The sequence below is a fragment of the Xyrauchen texanus genome, chromosome 11 (assembly GCF_025860055.1).
Source record: "Xyrauchen texanus isolate HMW12.3.18 chromosome 11, RBS_HiC_50CHRs, whole genome shotgun sequence".
Classification (NCBI taxonomy): Eukaryota; Metazoa; Chordata; class Actinopteri; order Cypriniformes; family Catostomidae; genus Xyrauchen; species Xyrauchen texanus.
The window spans coordinates 24,119,871-24,143,459 of NC_068286.1; the positions used below are offsets into that span (position 1 = coordinate 24,119,871).

A 23,589-nucleotide genomic window follows, 5' to 3' on the forward strand; every position below is an offset into this window, starting at 1 on the left:
ATAATCCCACCCACGTTGTGGCGGCACTAAACAGCAGTGGAAAAGCAAGCTCAGAAAAGTAAAGCAAGTAGAGTCGAGTCGAGCCGAAATGTAACGTGCAGTGGAAATGTCACGATCCCCTGTTGTCTGCCCCGTGTTTCACTTGTCAACTGTCATAAACTACTACTTCCCATAATTCCCTGCCCTCATCACTGCCAGCACTCAGTCATTGTTCTCACTTGTATGTCGTTTAGTCCTCATTATCCCTGTGTATTTAAACCCTGTTATTTCTCCATCCTTTGTCGGTCGTTGCATGAGTATGTTCAAATGTGAATGTTATCCCTGCTCTCCGTGGATGTTTCTCCTGCCTGTGTACTCCTTGGATGTTTATCGTGTTTTTGTTCTGTTTTCCCCACGTGGATGTTTTGTTTGTTCCCTGTATTATTTTATTCAGAGTTATCTTGTTCACCATTTGTTTCACCCAATAAAGAAACTGCATTTAGATCCCCACTCCTCGTCTGCCTTCGTCTGCTTTCGTCTGCCTTCGTAACAGGAAAAGTGCCATTAGTGCGACGTGTCACTCACACAAACACTTAAAGGAATCATTCACCCAAAAATTTAAATTAGCTGATAATTGACTAACCCTCATGCCATCCAAAATTTGTTTCTTTCTTCATCAAAACAGAATTTAAGATCGAGAAATAAACCAGTCGAGAAATAAAGTTCTTCTGAGCCCAGACCATTGATTATTTTTTAGAAACAAAACAATACTTATTCACTTTTTATCTACAAATGTTCACTTCCGTACATCTCTGTGATGCGCACTTACGTCATGAGAGGGATGACATAAGCTCGTTGGTACGGTCACATGCCACGTGGAGGAGTAGACAGGAAGTGCGTCATTGTTAACAAGATTGTTGTGTTGTACAAAGGTTTGTCTTTGCTGCAGTTTTGTATTTGTATAAGTGTATTGTTCAAAATGGTCATTTGGTGTGTGTATCCTGGATGCTTCAACCTTCAGAAACCCCAAAGAAAATGCATGCCGGGAAAAATATAAACTTTTCATTGATTACCTATACATGATCTTGATCGATTGAAGCTCTAATCCGTTCTAATCTTTCAGTGGCTTTTCTCTTCTTCTGCATGCCAGTGCAGACTACGCTCCTGAGCGCTTTGACAGCCCTCTAAAAGAGTATATATTTCTCTAAACGAGTAAACACATTGACGTTTGAAGCGTCTTTTTCAAGATGCCCTTCCGTCTTTGTGTCATTACTGGATGTGTTCATTACCTCCACGCTTCTGACGGCCACAGGCGCTGCCTCTCGTGTCTGGGCAGAGATCACACAGAGGGTGCATATGTGGACGGCTCATGTTCTCACTGCGAGAACATGACCTTGGCAACGTTGTGGTCACGGCTCTCATTCTTCCGAGGGAAAGCCACTCTAGCCGCCCCCCCGCGTCGCGCCTTCTACCAATGGGTATAGGGCTGGCGCAGCTGGTGCTGGGTGCGATTTTGGGAATTTAACGGGCGCGGTATTGCAGGGTAAATCCCTGCGGACCACCCGTTCCCCAGCACACTCGTTTGCCCCCGTCCGGTTCCGAGATGGGACCAGCTCGTCTTATGCATTCTGATGTCTCTCTCGTAGCCCCCGAGCTGGATGAGAGTTTTCCCGCTGCATCGGAGAGCATCTTGGCGGACTCCGACACTGAGGACTCGACTGAACTACGGGTTTGCCGGCCTAGTCTGAGGCCGATACCGAGCTGTCCGCTATGCTTACCCGGCCCACCGTGAGTGGCGGGCTGGACTGGTACTTCCCAATCTGAAGACCCACGGAGGTGCGCAGTCGGGTCAGTAATCTCATTGCTGCAGGAGAGACTGGAGGGGCGGCTGTCCCCCTTCACCTTGAAGGTTTATGTAGCCACCATAGCGGCTCACCACAATGCAGTGGACGGTACGTTTTTAGGGAAGCACGACCTGATCAGGTTCCTTAGTGGAGCCTGGAGGCTGAACCCTCCTAGGCCATGCCTGTTCCTCTCATGGGTTCTCTCCGTTGTCCTCTTGGGCCTTCGGGAGCCCCATTTGAGCTGCTAAATTCAGTCGATCTAAAGGCTCTCTCCTTGAAGATGTCCCTCCTGATCATGCTCACTTCCATCAAGAGGTTTGGGGACCTGCAAGCGCTCTCTGTCAGCGACACTTGCCTAGAGTTTGGTCCAGCATCCTGAGACCATGACCGGGCTAAGTGCCCAAGGTTCCTACGACCTGTTCAGGGATCAGGTAGTGAAACTGCAAGCGCTGCCTCGGGAGGAGGCAGACCCAGCCTTAGCATCGCTGTGTCTGGTGCGTGCTTTGCGCACCTATTTGGACCGCACTCAGAGGTTAGACACTCTGAGCAGCTCTTTGTCTGCTTTGGTGGACAGCGGAAAGGGAAGGCTGTCTCCAAACAGAGACTTGCCCACTGGATCATGGATGCCATTGCTTTGGCCTACCAGACCCAGGCTGTGCCCGTCCCCTTGTGGGTTCGAGCATAATCTACAAGGAGTGTGGCATCCTCGTGGGCACTGGCTAATGGCACCTTTCTAGCAGACATCTGCAGAGCAGCGGGATGGGCAACACCCAATACCTTTGCGAGATTTTACAATCTCCGGATTGAGCCGGTTTTGAAAGGTCCGAACATGTAGAATTCGGTAATACGGTGACAAAAGCTTGCCGGGTGTATCGCTTGTGCATAGCGCCTTTCCCCTCCCCTGAGGTGAAGACGTGCGCTCTACTCCCCCAGTCAAGTCCACAAGTCACGAACCCTGGGTGTCCTTCCTCCCTAGCCCTCTGTCTCCGATCTCAGCGGAGGAAGTTCACAGCCAGACCCACCGCAGGCACCGACTTGCCTGCGCTGGAACAGGTGCTCAACATGTACTGATTATTCCAATTTCCCCTGTGATGTATTTTCCGCGGTATGGACCCCCCCTGTTGGTGAACCCATGTCTCCTTTGGGCAGAGCTCCCTCTGCCCCCCGGTCACTGTGTTTGTCCCCGTCGAGGCAGGACCTACCACCGCGCCACTTCCATGTGTGGCTGGTAAGCCCATGTGATGTATTTGCCAAATGTTAACCTCCCTTGATTGGCAGGATGTGGTCTTTGCGGGATTAGAATAGGATTGGAAAAGAACGCCTTCCCCGATGCGTGTTATAGCATTAGATGGCCCCAGCCACATCTATCACTCTGTGGAGAGAAAACATAGAGAGGGAAAAGGCCACGGCTGGTGCGGCCTGCACCCAGGCTAGTTACGTTGCTTCCCTTTCTCAGGGATGTGGGGAACTACATGACATCTCTTGGGGCGTTGAGGAAGGTTACGTGCAGTCTGATGCACCTGCTATTTTTGCACGCAACAGCTTGCTTGCACCTGCATCAGCAGTCCACGTAACATGTTCAGTGTTGTGGCATTTTTAAATAGGAAACCCCTAGAGTCACTACATCGACACAACGTTGAGTGAGTGACAGAAGGGGAACTTCTCAGTTACTGTTGTAACCTCCGTTCCCTGATGGAGGGAATGAGACATTGTTTCCCTCTTCCTACAACACTGTAATAAGCCGCTGAAAGGGCCAGGACCTTACTCTCAGCTCCTCAGCTCAAAACCAGAACAGACACAGGATTCCCTCCTTTTATACCCGTATGTCCGGGGGAGGGGCATGCAAATTCTGTTCGGCAATTCTCATTGGCCTTTTCTCAAAGATAAAAGGTAACCGAGGCTCTCAAGAGATACCCCTAGTGTCACTACATCGACACAACGTCTCATTCCCTCCATCAGGGAACAGATCTCTCATCACTGTCATGACTGCTTTGTTGCTCGGAACTGCACCCAAGACTTTCACCCACTGTTGCACTTGTTTATATGGTTGAGTGACAATAAAGTGATGTGATTTTATATATATTTCTGCTAAAGAAAAAGCACAAGTAGATAACGCAATGGCATTGCTATGAAAGAAAATATGGTTATTTACTGCAGTAAGGTTTTTTTAGTATTATGTGGAAATTATTTATTTATTTTATATTGTTTTGAATTTGTTTTGGACTGTTTGGTAAACAATGGCTGTATCTCATTTGGAAGGCTGCATGCTAGGTAGAATGCGTCCTTTGAAGCCTGCAGTATACCAAGTGTCCTCCGTTAAACAAGTCTTGTTTAAAAAAAGACGGCCTTCGTAGGACAAACGGAAACGGAACGGAACATGGTTGTTATGACAGCACGCCACTCTTTAACAAGTGGGAGCACTTTGAGTGAGAAGGGAACAAAGTCCCTTTAGAAGAGAATGTATGAGGTACATTTTAGGAGAGTTATAATGATGTAAAGAGAAAAGAAAATAGATTTTACAGGTGTACTTTTAGTCTAATACTTTATTTTAATTATATATTAATATAATTATACATATTATATACTCTGTACCCATATACTGAGGTACTTTTTTTGCCATTTCCGTTGAAGCAAGAATTGTGGGTTATGAGTGCCCACAAAGGATGCACCTCATGCATCCTCTGAATTCCCATGAAAGAAGGTCATATTTGAAGGCTGCATTCGAAGTATCCTACTCCCTTTTCTGAAACGAGACAGCCTCGATTTTGGAGTACATTCACTTGCATTGTTTAAAGGAGGAGGCCTGAAATGAAATCCTAAAAATCTTAAATTCTCTTATGATAAAGAAAGAAACTCAGATACATCTTGGATGGCCTGAGGGTGAGTAAATTATCAGCAAATTTTCATTTTTGGGTGAACTATTCCTTTAACCCCATCAGGGTGACACATGTGAAATTAAAATTATGCAATAAACATTAACTAAACTACATCAAATATAACACAGAACACCCCAAAATAAATAAGTGATATTAAAACTAAGAAGAAACATAACTATAACCGTAAAATATAATGAAATGTAATGGGTCATGCAGGGAAATCTGAGAATACGATTACTGTTTTGTACCGTAATTTTAACAAAAATGTATCGTAAAAAGTACATGTAATCTCTTGTTAAACATAATATAAATTTTAAATAATGGAAAAATCATACTTTTTACATTTAAATGCATATTTTATGGTAACTTCTTGTTAACCAATTAAAAATGTTTTACCATAGCATTTTTACAGTCTTTTACCGTAAAAATTATGGACATTTTTACAGTGTTCTTCAAACGCACACTTCAATCTCCATGTTATTATTCAATAATCATTCAAATTTAATCAAACAAATTTCCAGATAAGTAAAGAGATGTGATTTATTCTTTGAATAGCCCAGTAAAATAAACTGCATGCCTTTTATGAAAAGGTTTTTAAAAAGTTAGTACAAGTGTAACTACAGTCAGGTCCATAAATATTGGGACATCGACACAATTCAAATCTTTTTGGCTCTATACACCACCACAATGGATTTGAAATGAAACGAACAAGATGTGCTTTAACTGCAGACTTTCAGCTTTAATTTGAGGGTATTTACATCCAAATCAGGTGAACGGTGTAGGAATTACAACAGTTTGTATATGTGCCTCCCACTTTTTAAGGGACCAAAAGTAATGGGACAGATTAACAATCATAAATCAAACTTTCACTTTGTAATACTTGGTTGCAAATCCTTTGCAGTCAATTACAGCCTGAAGTCTGGAACGCATAGACATCACCAGATGCTGGGTTTCATCCCTGGTGATGCTCTGCCAGGCCTCTACTGCAACTGTCTTCAGTTCCTGCTTGTTTTGGGGCATTTTCCCTTCAGTTTTGTCTTCAGCAAGTGAAATGCATGCTCAATCGGATTCAGGTCAGGTGATTGACTTGGCCATTGCATAACATTCCACTACTTTCCCTTAAAACACTCTTTGGTTGCTTTCGCAGTATGCTTCGGGTCATTGTCCATCTGTAATGTGAAGCGCCGTCCAATGAGTTATAAAGCATTTGGCTGAATACGAGCAGATAATATTGCCCGAAACACTTCAGAATTCATCCTGCTGCTTTTTGTCAGCAGTCACATCATCAATAAATACAAGAGAACCAGTTCCATTGGCAGCCATACATGCCCACGCCATGTCACTACCACAACCATGCTTCACTGATGGTATGCTTTGGATCATTGAGCAGTTCCTTTCCTTCTCCATACTCTTCTCTTCCCATCACTTTGGTACAAGTTGATCTTTGTCTCATCTGTCCATAGGATGTTGTTCCAGAACTGTGAAGGCTTTTTTAGATGTTGTTTGGCAAACTCTAATCTGGCCTTCCTGTTTTTGAGGCTCACCAATGGTTTACATCTTGTGGTGAACCCTCTGTATTCACTCTGGTGAAGTCTTCTCTTGATTGTTGACTTTGACACACATACACCTACCTCCTGGAGAGCGTTCTTGATCTGGCGAACTGTTGTGAAGGGTGTTTTCTTCACCAGGGAAAGAATTCTTCGGTCATCCACCACAGTTGTTTTCCGTGGTCTTCCAGGTCTTTTGGTGTTGCTGAGCTCACCGGTGCGTTCCTTCTTTTTAAGAATGTTCCAAACAGTTGATTTGGCCAAACCTAATGTTTTTGCTATCTCTCTGATGGGTTTGTTTTGATTTTTCAGCCTAATGATGGCTTGCTTCACTGATAGTGACAGCTCTTTGGATCTCATATTGAGAGTTGACAGCAACAGATTCCAAATGCAAATATCACACTTGAAATGAACTCAGGACCTTTAATCTGCTCCTTGTAAATGGGATAATGAGGGAATAACACACACCTGGCTATGGAACAGCTGAGCAGCCAATTGTCCCATTACTTTTGGTCCCTTAAAAAGTGGGAGGCACATATACAAACTGTTGTAATTCCTACACCGTTCACCTGATTTGGATGTAAAAATTAAAGCTGAAAGTCTGCAGTTAAAGCACATCTTGTTCGTTTAATTTTAAAACCATTGTGGTGTATAGAGCCAAAAAGATTAGAATTGTGTCGATGTCCCAATATTTATGGCCCTGACTGTAGTTGGAAACTACCAAACTTTGCTTATTTCTCAATAAGGCCCAACAGGAAATTGCAAACATTAAACTTACAGCTGAAGTATGTAATTCCTGTGATACTAGCTCCGCAAATGTAATTGCTAAAAAAACATTGTTTTCAAAACAACCTTCTGAATTCGCACTCTGTCTACCATTGGCCAAACAAAGAGATGGTTCCACCCACAACTCATTGGACTGGTGGAATAATGTTGAGTAACTCAAAACAACTAAAACAAACAAAATTTTTATAGCGCCACAGAGACACTGTGCTTACAGGTTTCGAGAAAATGTACCTATGAATGGCTTACTTCTAGGTGTCTCCTTGCTTGGATAGGAGAAATTATATTAACACAGAAAAAGTTACATACTTCATCTTTGATTAAATGTTTTTTAAATAACAGGTAAATAATAGCTTTTTTTTTACTTTGTTTTATTTAATATAAAAATATTTGAAATCTGCAATTTGCTAATGTGAATCAAACAGTGACCAATACAAAATTAGGCTCTGCATTTTTCCAGTCACAATTATGATGACTTATCAGTTTACATCTTCTGTGATAATGATTTGCAAATTTTATGAGAATTACAGCCATGAAGTTAATCAAACACAGGTTTTATAATAGGATTTACTTGCCTGCCTACATAAGTTTGATTAGTTTTAACAAGTTCACCAACCTACGTTTACATTTACGTTTAGAGCTTTATTAATTCCCATGGGGCAATTCATTCAGACTGTCATGGTGCTTCACATATACAGATAACACTGAATACACATACATACAAATACTCAAAATACATAAAATATATATATAAAAGGAGGAAAAATAATAATAAAAGAATAATTTATGTTTGTTACATAAACTAATTGCTTCAGGCATAAAGGTATATTTGCAACATTACAATAGAAGAAAAGTGGACACTGTGTTAAACGGGATACAACAATGGATGCAGGCCAGTATTGTGTCTACCAATGGCAAAGCCCCATACACAGCAGAAGTTTCCCATGAGAGACTTTTAAAGCCAAAGAATATGTGCAAGCATGTACAATTTATTTGAATACAACAAAATGATCATGCTACAGAAGTGTGTCCAATAAAAGATCAAAAACCATGAAACAATATGAGCATGTAAACTTTTTTTTGATCCAAAGCGTTTTATTTTATTTATGTATTTTGATGTTGTCAAACAGCATTTTGTGGGCACAAATTGTTTTACTGCTGTTTTTCCTTAAGAAGTGAATTAACAGTTTGCTTTCTCAAATCCTATTTCCTAAAAGTAACGTCAGATAAAACAGAAAGATGGGAGGATATCTGGAAGTTATTTAATCTAAAAACACATTCTTCCTTTAAAGCATTTCAGATTCCTTTAAAGAGAACCACCCCATAATATAAAAACCGGTTACATTCATAATTGTATTTCCTGAAACTGTCTCAATATTTAACAAGTCATTATGCAACAAGGATAGCCTGCACTCTAAAACAAAGTAATAATTGAAATTGTTACCACAAGGATCTATTTCTACCTGATCTGACCCCTATGACCTGAGAGGAAAGTACCAGTGTCATTTCCTTTCCAAAGAAATAGTACTGGCTGAAAGATGATTTAAACATGCAGTGCACATTAAAAGCACAGTATGTATGTGATTAAATGAACGGAGTGATTATTTGCACAAAGTTTAAATAGCACCTGCCACACAGCGCATCTACTTGCACTTCAATAGTATGTAGGAAACACAGAAATTGCAGACAAACAGCACCCCTAGCATCACTGCAGTGACATGGGTATAATGAAGGTACAGATGTGTTTTTTCATGGGGACAATGCAAGGTTTGATTCTCCCTTTTGTCCTACTTTTTCCCACCCTGTTTCCAGTCACCACTCTTAAAATTTCCTTTAACACTACATAATTATAATAGTAATAATAATACACTTGTAAATAACTATTTATCACACCTAGAGCAAATAGCCTCTGCCGAAGATTGTTTCTCACATGCTTCCTCATGACAGGATTAAGGGAGCTCATTTTTATAATAATATTATTGATTAAACTGAGATGTTGTCTATATGCCATTACATCTAGAATATGGCATGTTACTACAGGATTATAAAGTAAAAAATTTGGCAATTTCTAAATGGCCATTTCTATAACACATTGTGTGGGCTCCTGTGAAAGAACTGTGTTAAATGCTCAGCTCCTTTCTCTCTCCAGGCCTTTTATCTCCCCTAAGGCATTTACTTATGTTTGACAAATTGCTTTATTCAGTCAGTACACAGGAGTGTGGAGACGTGGGCCTCTAGCAATGTGCAGGGCTCTGTTCATACAGAGTCTTGGAGAAACAGAAAAGAAACAGAGAGAGAGATATTTTTTGATTTTTCAAAATTACTTTTATTACAATAAAGAAATACCAACCATTAAAACAATTTTTCACAGTTAATCAATTTTTACAATCTTAAAGCAAAACACAACTCTCCGTTTACAACTGAACACAAGGCATCTCTGTAACACCATATAGATTCAAACTTCAATAAATTATTCATTACTTTATAAAATCGAAAATCAACAACAATTCTAGACTTCACCATTACTTTAAACACCCGTACCACATCGCTATCATTCCTTTGTTCCATATGATTTCTCCTACTAATATATATAGCCATTTTTGCTTTTCCAAGTACAAAGTTCAACAGCTGACATTCACCACTTCTACTTCTCACATATGTAAAACCACAAATAAAATCTGCACAGAAAACACTTCATTAAAACAATTAAAAATTATTTTTAACAAGTCAAACAACGGCTTTTGCCTAAAACAATAAACAAAACAATGGAAAACAGTCTCTCTTTTAAAACAAAAGAGACAATCATGACTTGTTTCAGAATTTAAAACAGAGACGAACGCATTGACTGGGATTGTTCCATGTAAAACCCTCCAATGAATGTCAGCTGTTTTTTTTGTTTAATGGTGGCTTATATAACGCTCTCCACTCTGGTCTAACACTTTCATCCAAACTGAAAATATCACGCCAAGGTGTGTCGATTTTTTTATGTAAATCTTTTTTGTTAAAAAACTTTACACATGCCTTATATAGCTGTTTCCCATTAACATAATTAAAAACTAAACACATACTCTTCAGTTGTATAAAGATTCCAACATGATCATTTAAACTGGGGGATATAAACATTTTAGGAAAGGGATCCAACTCGTTAGGGCAAATAAGTCCTTCACAATAGTCCTTAAGTGTATTCAATTCTTCTGATGTAAGAACAGATCGCAGCCTCTGTAATATTTGAGTCATTGCTCGAACAGATTTCATCTTCAAACAAGCATTTGCAAATTCAGCCCCCACCATAGTTACAAGTCTTTTTAAAGTTGTAATTTCGGCTTGGATAATAGTTCAGTAAATGTGCTGCTTGTGCTCATTACATCCAGTTTCGCACCATTTATCAAGGGTTCTTCCAACAACCAAAATTGGGAGTTTCTATTTCCAGGCCTCTTCACATTAAAACAAGTCCAAACTTTAAAAAGATTTTTGTAGAAAACAGGTAAACATGAAGTGTCAATCTTTTTAGGATCCATTAAAAACAAAGATTTGTCAAGGTTCATCTTTTTAACAGATTTCAAAATAAGACTTGTTACTGTTCTCCAACCAGCATTTTCTGAGCTTATCAAAAACCTCTTCAAAAACTTCATCCGAAAAGCAGCAATTCTGCTTTGCAGATGGACCAGTCCTTGTCCACCTTCCTCTTTTTTTGTATTACCCAATACATTGGGTAATACAAATATTTTGTATTACCCAATGTAACTTATCCCAAAAGAAATCGACCAAAATTGATTGTATCTTTGCCAACAAATAAGTTGGTGGATCAACACAGGCCAACCGATGTCACAAAAAAGATGAAACCAAGTTATTTATTATAATCACCCTTCCTCTATAAGACACAGTTGATTTCAACCAGTTCCACCTATCCAACCGTCCTTTTATCTTCAAAGTTTTTTTATCTAAAATTTTTAGATTCAAAATCATTGGCTACTCTTATTAAACTTTGTATGTCTTTTTGGCCTTCAATCATTACAACAATGTCATCAGCATACGCTGATAACTTAATTGCATTATCACATTTTGGAATTTCTAAATCAATCAGCTCTTTTCTTAATTTATGTAAGAAAGTTTCTATTGCCAGTGCGTACAGCATTCCGGACAAAGAACAACCTTGCCTGATCCCACGATTAACTTTAAAAGGAGTGCATAAGCCACCATTAAACTTCAACACACCCTCAATGTCATTATACAAAGTTTTGATTTTATCACTAAAAATAGAACTAAAACCAAAAGCTTTCAATACTTTCCATAAGTAATCATGTTCTACACGATCAAAAGCTTTCTCTTGATCAATGGAAATCAAGCCTGCATTTAAACCAAATATTTTGACTACTTCAAAAATATCTCTAACTAAAGAAATATTATCAAGTATTGACCTGCCAGGGATACAATAAGTCTGATCTGGATGAATAACCTCTTCTAAAACCTTTCCAAGTCTTGTTGCTAACACCTTCAAAAGAATTTTATAATCACAACACAAGGAGACAGGTCGCAAACTTGTTATATGAGTTAAATCACCTTTTCAGTAAAACTTCCAATAAATCCTCACCTATTATATTCCAATAAGACTTATGAAACTCAATTGGAAGTCCATCTATTCCAGGAACTCGACCACATTCCATGTTTTGAAGATTCTTATACAGCTCTTCCAATGTTATAAGTTTATTAAGATCTTCATTAGATTTTCTAGAAATCTGCGGTAGATCTCTAAAAAAACATTGTTCTATACACTGATCTTCTTTGGACTCATTTTTATACAACTTTTCATAAAAACGAACTGCTCTCGTACGCATTTCAATTGGATCTGAGAGTAAAACCCCACTTTCAGATTGTAAAAAGTTAATAAAACGCTGTTGCCCATTTTTCTTTTCTAACCCAAACAAAAATTTGGATGGAGCATCCATCTCATTTGAGTTTTGGAACCGTGATCTTATTAATGCTCCTTGTGCTTTTAACCCCAACAGATCAGACAAAGCAGATTTTTTATGTTTAAAATCCTCAATAAGGTCTTGATTTCCAGTTTGTGTTGAACTTTGAAGTTTTAAAACTTCAGCTTCTAAAATCTGAACAGACCTAGTCAACTCTTTAGTGACATTTAGGGTGTATTGTTGACATAGTTGTTTTAATCTGACTTTACCAAACTCCCACCAGTTCTTTAAAGATTGAAAATTATTCTTTTTACTTCTGAAATTAATCCAAAAACAGTCTAAAATTTTTTTGAACTGACTATCTTCTAAAAGAGTGGTATTAAGCTGCCAATATGCACTATTTGGTTTAACAGAATTCATAGAGATTTCATATCCTATTAAACTGTGATCTGAAATACCAACTGGAGAAATAAAACCTCTTAAGATGATGTTTAAAAGCATATAACTTGTCTAACCTTGCTAATGATAACAAGTTGTCACGAGCATGTACCCAAGTATATTGTCTAACATCTTTATAAAAATTTCTCCAAACATCACTTAAATCATGCATTTCAATCATTTGAATGAGTCTCCAGCATGATGGCATGTGGTTCAATATGATTCCTGTCTAAATTGCTTACTGTACAATTAAAATCACCCCCCAAAAACAAGTACTCTTCCCCTTTACACTCTTCCAAAGTTTTACAAAGAGTATCTAAAAAACATATTCTTTGTATTGGTTGACTTGGGGCATAAATACATATAAAAAGAAATACATTATTTTAAAAGTTTGCAATCACTTTTAAAATTCTTCCTTTAATAATCTCCTCCATTTTAACTGAGCTGGGAACAAAGTTCTTATCAAATAGAATACCAACTCCACCACTAACAGAAGTATTATGGCTTAAAAAAGATAAGCCATTCCATTCTTTGAGCCATTCAATAGCATTTCTATCGTCACTATGGGTCTCTTGCAAAAAAAAAAACATCAATTTTTTTCTGTCTCACTACCTCATATATTTCCAATCTTTTTCTAACATCTCTGGCTCCATTCACATTTAATGAGGCAATGCGAAATTCACCCATAGTCTGGAATAAGATTATCAATAAAAAAACAGAGTAGGAGACAGGCCCCATGCATCACTAAATTAAGCTTCATTATCACCATTACTCAATTGATTTTGAACTTTGGTGACAAATTTTTTAAGACGAAACACTTCTTTATCTAAGAAGCATCCATCATTCATTGAACTCTTAGTCACTTCAACAAATCTTTTAAGATTTGGAAAGTAATCAACGACTTGCACAACTCTTAGATTTTTTGTCACTTTTAAAAAAAAACTTGATTTTATCAGCGCTGCAGTCGTGACATGGCCAATCACTCGGAGAACAAGTTGAAGCAATGGAATCAGAAGAATCACTCTCACAGCACCTTGGTCAATTTCATTGGCCTGTGCTTTTGTTTTCCTTACTTGTTTATTTACACTGCATTTGCTTCTCATCTTCCTTTTCAGGGGTGTTTTAAACAAGCTTTGATCTACTTCCATTAATAAACCATTATCCTCCTTATTTGGACTTTCAGTGGCAGAATCAGCATCATGCATCTGACTCACTGGAACCGACTCCGATTTTTCGCTATTCTCATTAGACTCATTTTCCACCGAATCTAACCGTTCAATGCCTTGTTCTTCAATGACATTATTTCCATTCCTCATTTCAACTGCAGGCTCTTGATTTACCCCAACATCAGTTGAACTTAACTTATCAGCCTCTTTAGAATGAACCACTTCACACTGTACACCCGAAGGCCCCGGTTTATTAACATTCGCGTACACGTTGCTGGTCGGACAAGCACGAATCTGATGACCCGTCTTTCCACATCCAAAACACCTCATAGAGTTAGTCGACACAAATACTGTATAATCAAAATCATCTATTCTGAATTTCAAATTCAGATCAAGTTCATTCCCATTGTTTAAAACCATGTAAGTAAACCTTCTAAAGGAAACGACATGTTTCAACAGTTCAGTCTTACTACCAATTGCGATCTTCTTAACAGGTGAACAAGTTTACCGAAACACGAAAGTTCTTCCGGTTGAAAGGGCACGCTGGCGCGTGTGGTGGCCACTCCTTTGTCCGGCTAATCATTTGGCTTTAATGTTTAAATTGGATATTAATATATTTTTTAATTCCTTACAAGCTTCATAGGTAACCAGTCTGTACACGTCGCCCATGTTTTCCATCGTGATGTGGAATCGCGTTACAGTCTTTGGACTATTGTTGCTGTTTCCGGGTGTCTGCGGACCGTTAATCATCAACAGTTGTGTGATCCAGGACTTACACAATAGTGATATTGATATTTGCATGGACTCCTCTACAATGGCCTTAAGGTACACTTTTCGCCAGCTGCTGAACCTTAATGGAAATCATGCTTTGGGGACTGAACCACGCGCACTTTGCACTACTTGCGGAATACTTCGCCTAAAACGTTACCTACATCGATCATCACGGAGTGGGTACTTATGTTCGTCTCAAAATAATGTTTTTTATCTGACTGTCCTGCGTCAACCGCTGAAGTCACCATGGAGACCTACTGGGGTTAATTTTAATAATTTGGCAGTCTTGCGTAAGGAGGCTGCACCAGCCTCGGCTGCACCGGTACGATTGCTGGAATCTGCACTGATAAATGTGCGCTCGATTAATAACAAAGCTTTGACTGTATGTGATCTAATTATGGATCAAAACTGGGATCTCATATGCTTAACAGAAACCTGGCATAAAGAGTCTGATGGTCTACTCCTTAATGAACTGACTCCTGAGGGATATGGATTATGCGATCTTCCGCGTTCAACTGGAAGAGGAGGTGGTATCATTGTGCTGTTTAAACAGCCTCTAGGACTGTGTTCTGTGGATATCCCTTCGTTTACCACATTTGAATGCCTCGCCTTGAGTGTTTCTGCTTCATCATCTACGGTCATTGTGACTGTGTACAGACCTCCCAAGGGTAACAAAGAATTTACATCAGATTTTGCTGAACTACTGTCTGTGTTGGTTTTAAAATTTCAGAAAATTTTAATTCTTGGTGATTTTAATATACACATGGACAAAAAAGATATTTCATCAACTAGAGACTTTACATCTTTATTAGACTGTTTTGAGTTACATCAAGTTGTGGATTGTCCTACACACAACAAAGGCCACATGTTGGATCTTGTGATTCAAAATGGTACATTTGTGTTTGGGTTGTCTGTATCTGATTTTGGGCTATCTGATCACTTAGCCATTCTTTTCAACTTGGAGTTACCTGATTTACTCACTACTACTTCCCGTATTATCTATTACCGTAAGTGGAGATCTATTGCACCCACCGACTTCTCAGACTTTATTGACTCTGCTATTAGCTGTATTCTACCATCTGATGCATTGGATGATAAAGTAAATTGGTTGTACACAATTCTTTCATCTGGCCTGGACACTTTTGCTCCTCTGATGTCACGTGCTGTATCTTTTAAACGATCTGCCCCGTGGTATAACGATGACCTGCGTGCAATGAAAACTCAGTGTCGCAAAATGGAGCACAGATGGCGCTCTACTGTGTAATCATCTGGCCTGGAAAGAAAGTTTGGAAGAATATAGGACTGAAATTGTATCGAGAAGGTCTGCTCATTTCTCCCAGATCATTGCAAGTAATCAAGATAACCCAAGAAAATTGTTTAATTCTATCAACAATCTTTTAAACATAAATAACATTTCCAATGTCCCTCCTTCTGTTCAATTATGCAATAAGTTTCTTGTGTTTTTTGGCAATAAGATTGAGGGGATAAGAGATCAGATTACTACCACTAATACAACTGATACCTCAAAAATAAGTAACATGGAATTTTCTGGTGTTTGTTTTTCAGAATTCTCCATGTTAGATTCTCAATCCCTGTGTAATGTGGTTCTAAAAATGAGGGCTGCCACCACAAGTGTTGATCCCATACCAGCTGGGTTGTTTCAGTCATGCTTTTCTTCTTTGTGTCCGGCTGTATTGAGTATTATAAATGACTCACTGTTTTCTGGTGTCATGCCATCTGCACTTAAAATTGCTGCTGTAACCCCTGTTCCAAAAACAAATAGCCGTGACTTTGAGAATCTAGCAAATTTTCGTCCCATCTCTGGTCTTCCTTTCACTGCTAAAATCTTAGAACGTATTGTTGCTTCACAACTACTTTCTCATTTGTCTGCGAATAACCTCTTTGCGCCTCTTCAATCTGGCTTTCGTAAAATGCATAGCACTGAGACAGCATTAGTCAAAGTCACAAATGACTTATTGATGGCTTCCAATGCTGGTTGCTTATCAATACTGATTCTGCTTGATCTCAGTGCTGCTTTCGACACTATTGATCATAGCACTTTACTCTCGCGCTTAGAGTCTGTCTTTGGTGTATCTGACTCTGCTCTGAGCTGGTTTAAGTCTTATTTTTCAGATCGCAAACAATTCGTTGTGCTGGGTGGCTGCAGATCTGAGGCTGGTATGGTAAAATTTGGTGTTCCTCAGGGTTCAATTTTGGGTCCATTGCTTTTCACTCTTTATATTTTTCCTCTTGGCCAACTCTTGAGGTCTCTAGGTCTTGATTTTCATTTTTAAGCGGACGACACCCAGATATATGTTCACTCAAAATCTGATGTAAATGTGGCCGTATCACAGTTATTAAAAATTGGATGTCTGCTAATTTTTTGTGCTTAAATAGTGATAAGACCGAGGTGATGCTTATTGGTTCGCCCCACCAGTTATGCAGAGTGCAACCTGTAGCGTTACAGGTGGATGGCTCTGTAATCCAGTTCCAATCAAAATTAAAAAACTTGGGAGTAATTTTCGATTCTAATTTAACATTCGATCTTCACGTAGGCTACGTAATACTGTTAGAGTTTCTTTTTTTCATCTTCGAAATATATCCAGATTACGGCCCATGTTGTCCTTTCCTGTAGCTGAAAAATTTATTAATACTGTTTTTTTTCTAGAATTGATTATTGTAATGCCTTGTTAGCAGGAGCATCAAAATCTATTCTGAATAAACTTTAGTGGGTACAAAACTCTGCTGCACGTATTCTGACTAGGACAAGACAAAGAGATCATATAAAACCTATTTTAGAGATCCTGCATTGGTTACCTGTTAAATTTCGTGTTGATTTTAATATTCTGATGTTGACGTACAAGGCATTGAATGGACTCACTCCTCAATATCTCGCCGAGCTTTTAATGCCCTACATCCCAACACGTAATCTTCGCTCTGCTGATGCCGGTCTTTTAGCTGTTCGGTAACGAATTTAAAAACAATGGGTGTTAGGGCATTCTCTTCAGTTCGCCCCAAAGTTATGGAACTCCTTGCCTTCCGAAATAAGATTTGCACCATCTTTGAAAAGGTTTAAAACATCCCTTAAAACTCATTATTTTACGGAAGCATTTGGGTAAAGGTGATATTAGTGGTTGTTAATGAGATGTATCTTATGGTTTTACTCTGTCTTGATATTTATTTATTTATTTATTTTTTTTTTGTGTTGTTTTTAGGTTTGTAATATTGTGTGAAATATTTTGTATTGTGTGATCATGCCTTTTTATGTGTTATTTTTTTATTTCGCTTATGTAAAGCGCTCTGAGAATTAACTTTTAAAAGCGCTATACAAAATAAAGTTATTATTATTATTATTATTATTATTATTATTATTATTATTATGTTAACGCTTCATCCTTGATAAACGGTGGAACATTTGACAAGGTCACCTTTTTAGCAGGTGTGGACAGGGGGAGTACAGATGTAAATGAACCCCGCAATTCAATGCCCTTTTCCACTACCTCATTTGCCTTTTCTACTGTGCTCAAAAAAAGTACAATTGCATTGTTCATCTTTGAAGCAGCCAGAACGCATGCATGCCCAATCACATTCCCAACAGCTAAACTACATTCCTCTACACTACCCGCCGCCACGATTTTAACTCCATGCCGACACGTGAGGGAATCTAAACCTCCACCTGTGTGAGCCTCCATGATGCACAAGGACACCGGCGTAAAACGCCCTTAATCCAAAATTATCACCCAGTCGCAACGCACACAGTTAAAAAAAAAATAAAAAAATAAAACAACAAAAAAAAAAACACCTACAACATAAAAAAAAAAAGAAGTTTGAAAAAGAATGCCACAGCGGGCACAAACACCTCGCACTCACCACACACTCCGCACTCTCGCCAATCACTTCACACATGCGAGCACAGAGAGAGAGAGAGACTTTGACTTTACAAAACCCTTTAATTACAGTTAAAAAAGATTAACATCATTCCACAATTATACACACACAAACAATATTAATAAAAAAAAATAATGAAAAAGTAAATAAAATAAATAAGAAGATTACAACTTCTTTTCTAAACAACCATCACTTATCTCACATAGAATTCCATTTAAACACCAAACTTCCTCAAAGGTTACCAATTTTCCAACAAGTTTATAATAGGCAAATTCGACCACTAAACAAGCAGAAATCAAACATTTATATGTTAAAGCAATATTGGTGGAACCTTTTCCCACAATCTTAGTTTTTCTTGTCAACCATATACTTAATTTAGCTTGTCCATACAAATAATTCAGAAAAACATCAACATTCCTTGATTTATACTGATACTTAGGACCATAAATAAAACTTTCTTGGCTAAAAACATAACCCAACATATCACACCACTCTTTTAACATCTGAAAAAGTGGCTCTAATCTATTGCACTCTGAAAACAAATGAAAAATAGTTTCAGTTTCTGGACAAAAAGGGCAAGTATCAGTAACACTGGAATCTAAGTAAGCTTTGTGTTTATTTGTGGTTAATATTCCATGTATGATCCTCCACTGTAAATCGCCAGTTCTCTTGTCAGTAGGAATCTTATATAAAGTTCTCCAGCTGCGTTTGGGTGAGAGATCTGCACCAAATATCTCTTGCCATTTTGACTCACGTACTTGTTTCAATTCTTGAAAACGCATTACTTTTACACAGACATGATACATGGATTTCTTGCCCACCTCACGAAAGGATTTTAGTTCTGGAGTACTAAATGTGAGCAGTTTTCCTTCCTCCTCCTGCCATGAGACCACACCAACTTTTACTTCCAATTCTGGAAAGTCTTTTACATTGTCATCATTTTGTTCAGATAATTCTTTATCCAGAGCACATTTAAAATCAGAAGGTACAGCAGTTACAATTTCAGTACAAAGTCTTTCAGAAAAACGCAAGGATTTCACACTAATCTTTATCGCAATGTTTTCTGGGGCTAACCACCCGTCCTTATTCAGAAAACATGACACCTTGGTAAGACCTGCTCTTACAAGTGCATTTCTCATTGAAACAGAGTTTAAACTTCTTACAGAAAGCACAGGGTTATAAATTATGGGTTCTTCTCCCCAGAAACCTTTGACAGACCCTTGTTTTCGAGAGTTTGAGAAGACTTTCCAAACTCTAAGCATTGTCTTATAAAAAGGCGTTAGACCAGTTAAGTCCACTCCATCAAGGTCCATTAAAAAGAGGTGTCGATCAAGGCCCAACTGTCCTCCTTTTCGCAACAGCCCACAGGCTACATCTGTCCAGCTGATGTGCCTTTTATACAAAAGTCTTTGAGCAGCCTGTAATCTAAAAGCAGCAACTCTGCATTCAATGTCAATAAGTCCTTGTCCTCCTTCACAAGTTGGTAGATACAGGACAGATGCCCTCAGCCAGTGCTGCCCTGACCAAAAAAAATTAACCAATTGTCTTTGAATATCTTTGAGGTTAAAAGGAGGGTCCAAAACGGCCATTTTATGCCACAGTGAAGATGCAATAAGGTTATTTACAATCAAGACTCTTCCTCTATACGATAATCGAGGAAGTAGCCATTTCCAGTTGGACAAACGAACACACATCTTTTCTACTATTCCATCCCAGTTTTTCGTTTTATACAAATCTGAACCTAAAAAAAAAACCCTAAAAATTTAAAACCATCTCTACTCCATTCAACATTCCCAGGCAATTCTGGTATAGAACTTGTGGTTCCGCACCATAGAGCTTCGCTTTTCCCCAATTTATTTTGGATGAAGAAGCCTTTCATAGCACTGAATACAACTTGATATACTTTGTATATCTTTTTTATCCTTAATTATCACAGTGAGGTCATCAGCATAAGCAGAAAGTTTCGTCGGTTTATTAAATGATCCTTCAATATGTAAACCCTTAATGAAGTTCTTAGTTTACACAATAATGGTTCAGTGACTAAACTGTAGAGCTGACCCGACAGTGGGCAACCCTGCCTTATTCCCCTTTGGACTTTAATAGGCATGCTTAACCCTCCAGGCACTTTCACCATACATTCTGCTTTTTCATAAAGTAATCTTATCCAAGAAATAAAAACATTCCCAAAGCCATATTCACTTAAAACATCAAACAGATAAGAATGATCCACTCTGTCAAAAGCCTTTTCTTGATCTAGGGATAGTATTCCTAAATCAATATTATTATCTCTTATAAGAAACAAATTATCTCTAATGCACCTGTTTTTTATGCAATATGACTGGTCCTTATGAATCAATACGCCCATGTATTCATTCAATCTATTAGAGATACTCTTAGAGAAAATCTTATAATCTGTTGTCAATAAAGGTACAGGCCTCCAATTTGTAAGCAAAGTAAGATCACCTTTTTTTGGTAGCAGAGAAATAATTGCTCTTCTGCAACTAGTAGGTAAAACTCTGGCTTGCATTGAGAATAAAATCACTTCATAGTAATCTTTCCCAATAATTCCCCAAAACTGTTTAAAAAATCCAGAGGGAAGACCATCTAATCCAGGGGATTTTCCTATTGATAATTCTTGCACAGCTTTGGTTACTTCTTGAAAGCTTAAAATGCAATCTAAATCTTCTTTATGCTCTGGTATAAGTCTTGGGATTGAATCAAAAAGTTCAGTTTTACTATCCAGATCTGTCATTTCTATATCATACAGCTTAGAATAAAAATCGACAACAAATTTACTCATTTCAGATGGATCATAAAATAAATCACCACTATCATTTCTTAAACACAACATTTGTTTCTCTTGACAAACTTTTCGTTCTAAATTAAAAAAGATAGATGTTGGTCCATCAATATCTCTAATATTAGAAAAACGAGCTCTAATAAGAGCTCCTTTTACTTTTTCATATAATACATTTTCTAACTGCATTTTTTTTTTCATATATAACATTTTGTAATTAAGTTGGCTTGTGAGAGCCAACTTACTGAAATCCTACTTAAACTTATTATTAAGTTGGATTGTGAGAGCCAACTTACTGAAATCCTACTTAAACTTATTATTAGTGGTGCTTGCAAAGCATCACTATTGTAATTGTAGTATATTTTTTATCAAGTTAATCAGGAGTAATCGATGAAAACTTTGTTGATTTATACCACAGTTATGTCTGAGGGGCAAACATGCAGTTTACTCTGTGTAAAGGCCTGTGACGTGATGAATATGTGCTCACATAGGTTTGACTATTTGTCTGTGTGTGCAGAAACAAAAATAGCATTACTTAGGGGGGAGAATTGATCTCTTCCAAAGGACATTCTGTTACTTCTTAATATGGTCAAGACCAGAGTCAATGAAGAGCATGATAGATAATGCATGTAAGCCCCACCTTGTTTGAGGAGGTGTATTTAAGTAAAACCAAACCAAAGATGCTTCAGTTGTTGTTGGTACTGTGGTTTCACCGTAGGCAACTCGGCTTTATTGTGTGATAATAAAGTCTATTCTTCTGAAATCAAAACCCCAAAGATGCTGAGTGATTTTTCACAAAATTGGCATGAAAAACTACTACAATTGGCACCCGAACAGGGACCTGAAGAGAGCAGAGTCGTTACATCGTGGGCTGGCTGGAAAGGCAACACAAACAGGTGGCCACAATTAAGAGGTAAGCAGATTTTGCTTGTATATAAAAGTTTGTGTTGCTTGCCAGTTTGCCTGTGGTGGTAAGAACGCTCAGAAAGCTCTTCTAAACCAAAAAGGATAAAAAGAATAAAGGGTTTTGATTCCAGAAGAAATAATTGCAAGCAATGATCTGTTTTTATTTACTGGTAGGGGTGTAGGTGCAATAGTAGTAAATAATGGCGGATAAAGTTTAAGAAGTAATAATAGTATAATTAAGGAGAAGCTACAGGATAATAATTTGAGGACTGCATAGGCAAAGAAATATTTATTTATTTACTTTGCGGATACCGCTCTGTAGGAAATTTATAGTAGCCTACGAAGCTACAGGATAATAATTTGAGGACTGCATAGGCAAAGAAATATTTATTTATTTACTTTGCGGATACCGCTCTGTAGGAAATTTATAGTAGCCTACGAAGCTACAGGATAATAATTTGAGGACTGCATAGGCAAAGAAATATTTATTTATTTACTTTGCGGATACCGCTCTGTAGGAAATTTATAGTAGCCTACGAAGCTACAGGATAATAATTAGAGGACTGCATAGGCAAAGAAATATTTATTTATTTACTTTGCGGATACCGCTCTGTAGGAAATTTATAGTAGCCTACGAAGCTACAGGATAATAATTTGAGGACTGCATAGGCAAAGAAATATTTATTTATTTACTTTGCGGATACCGCTCTGTAGGAAATTTATAGTAGAAAAGCTACAGGATAATAATTAGAGGTCTTTTGCGGATGCTCTGTAGGAAATTTATAGTAGAAAGCTACAGGATAATAATTAGAGGTCTTTTACGGATGCTCTGTAGGAAATTTATAGTAGAAAAGCTACAGGATAATAATTAGAGGTCTTTTGCGGATGCTCTGTAGGAAATTTATAGTAGAAAGCTACAGGATAATAATTAGAGGTCTTTTACGGATGCTCTGTAGGAAATTTATAGTAGAAAAGCTACAGGATAATAATTAGAGGTCTTTTACGGATGCTCTGTAGGAAATTTATAGTAGAAAAGCTACAGGATAATAATTAGAGGTCTTTTGCGGATGCTCTGTAGGAAATTTATAGTAGAAAAGCTACAGGATAATAATTAGAGGACTGCATAGGCAAAGAAATATTTATTTATTTACTTTGCGGATACCGCTCTGTAGGAAAAAATTAATAAATATAAATAAGCAAAAAAAATAGGACTGATAATTGCGCAATTTAGTTTTTTGGAGCTCGGTGTTTATAAAGGCCTTGTGTCTGTAATAAGTGTAAAATGTTTGTGCGTGTAAGAATAATTGTGGTTTAAGAGTGTGCAAGTGAATGTGTATGAGAAAGTATGACTGAATAAAAATATAAGTCCGGTACAGGAATTGTAACGTGTGATTAGCCGTTGACCATAAAAGGAACACGTGTGGATGTACTATGAGCCCAATAAATAAATAAGAGACAAAATGAATGGAGTAAAGTTGTCCAATAAAGAAAGTTTGTCATTTATATGTTGAATGAATGTTGGAATGAAAGCCTGTCTTGAGAAACTTTGGAATATTTAACTTTGTTAAAATATAGAAAACTAAAAATGTTCCAAAATATCAGCCTGTGCTGCATAAATGGTAAGGTGTATATATATTGCGTACAGCAGAGAAAATATATTAGGGCTATTTTCAACCTTCCATCA

At 37.9% G+C, this 23,589-nt stretch overlaps 1 pseudogene; it reads left to right on the plus strand.

Annotated features, from left to right (window-relative positions):
* Positions 1-1,582: 1,582 nt before the first annotated feature.
* The window catches only part of LOC127651334 (protein DPCD-like), a 33,626-nt pseudogene continuing 11,619 nt past the window's right edge, over positions 1,583-23,589 (plus strand).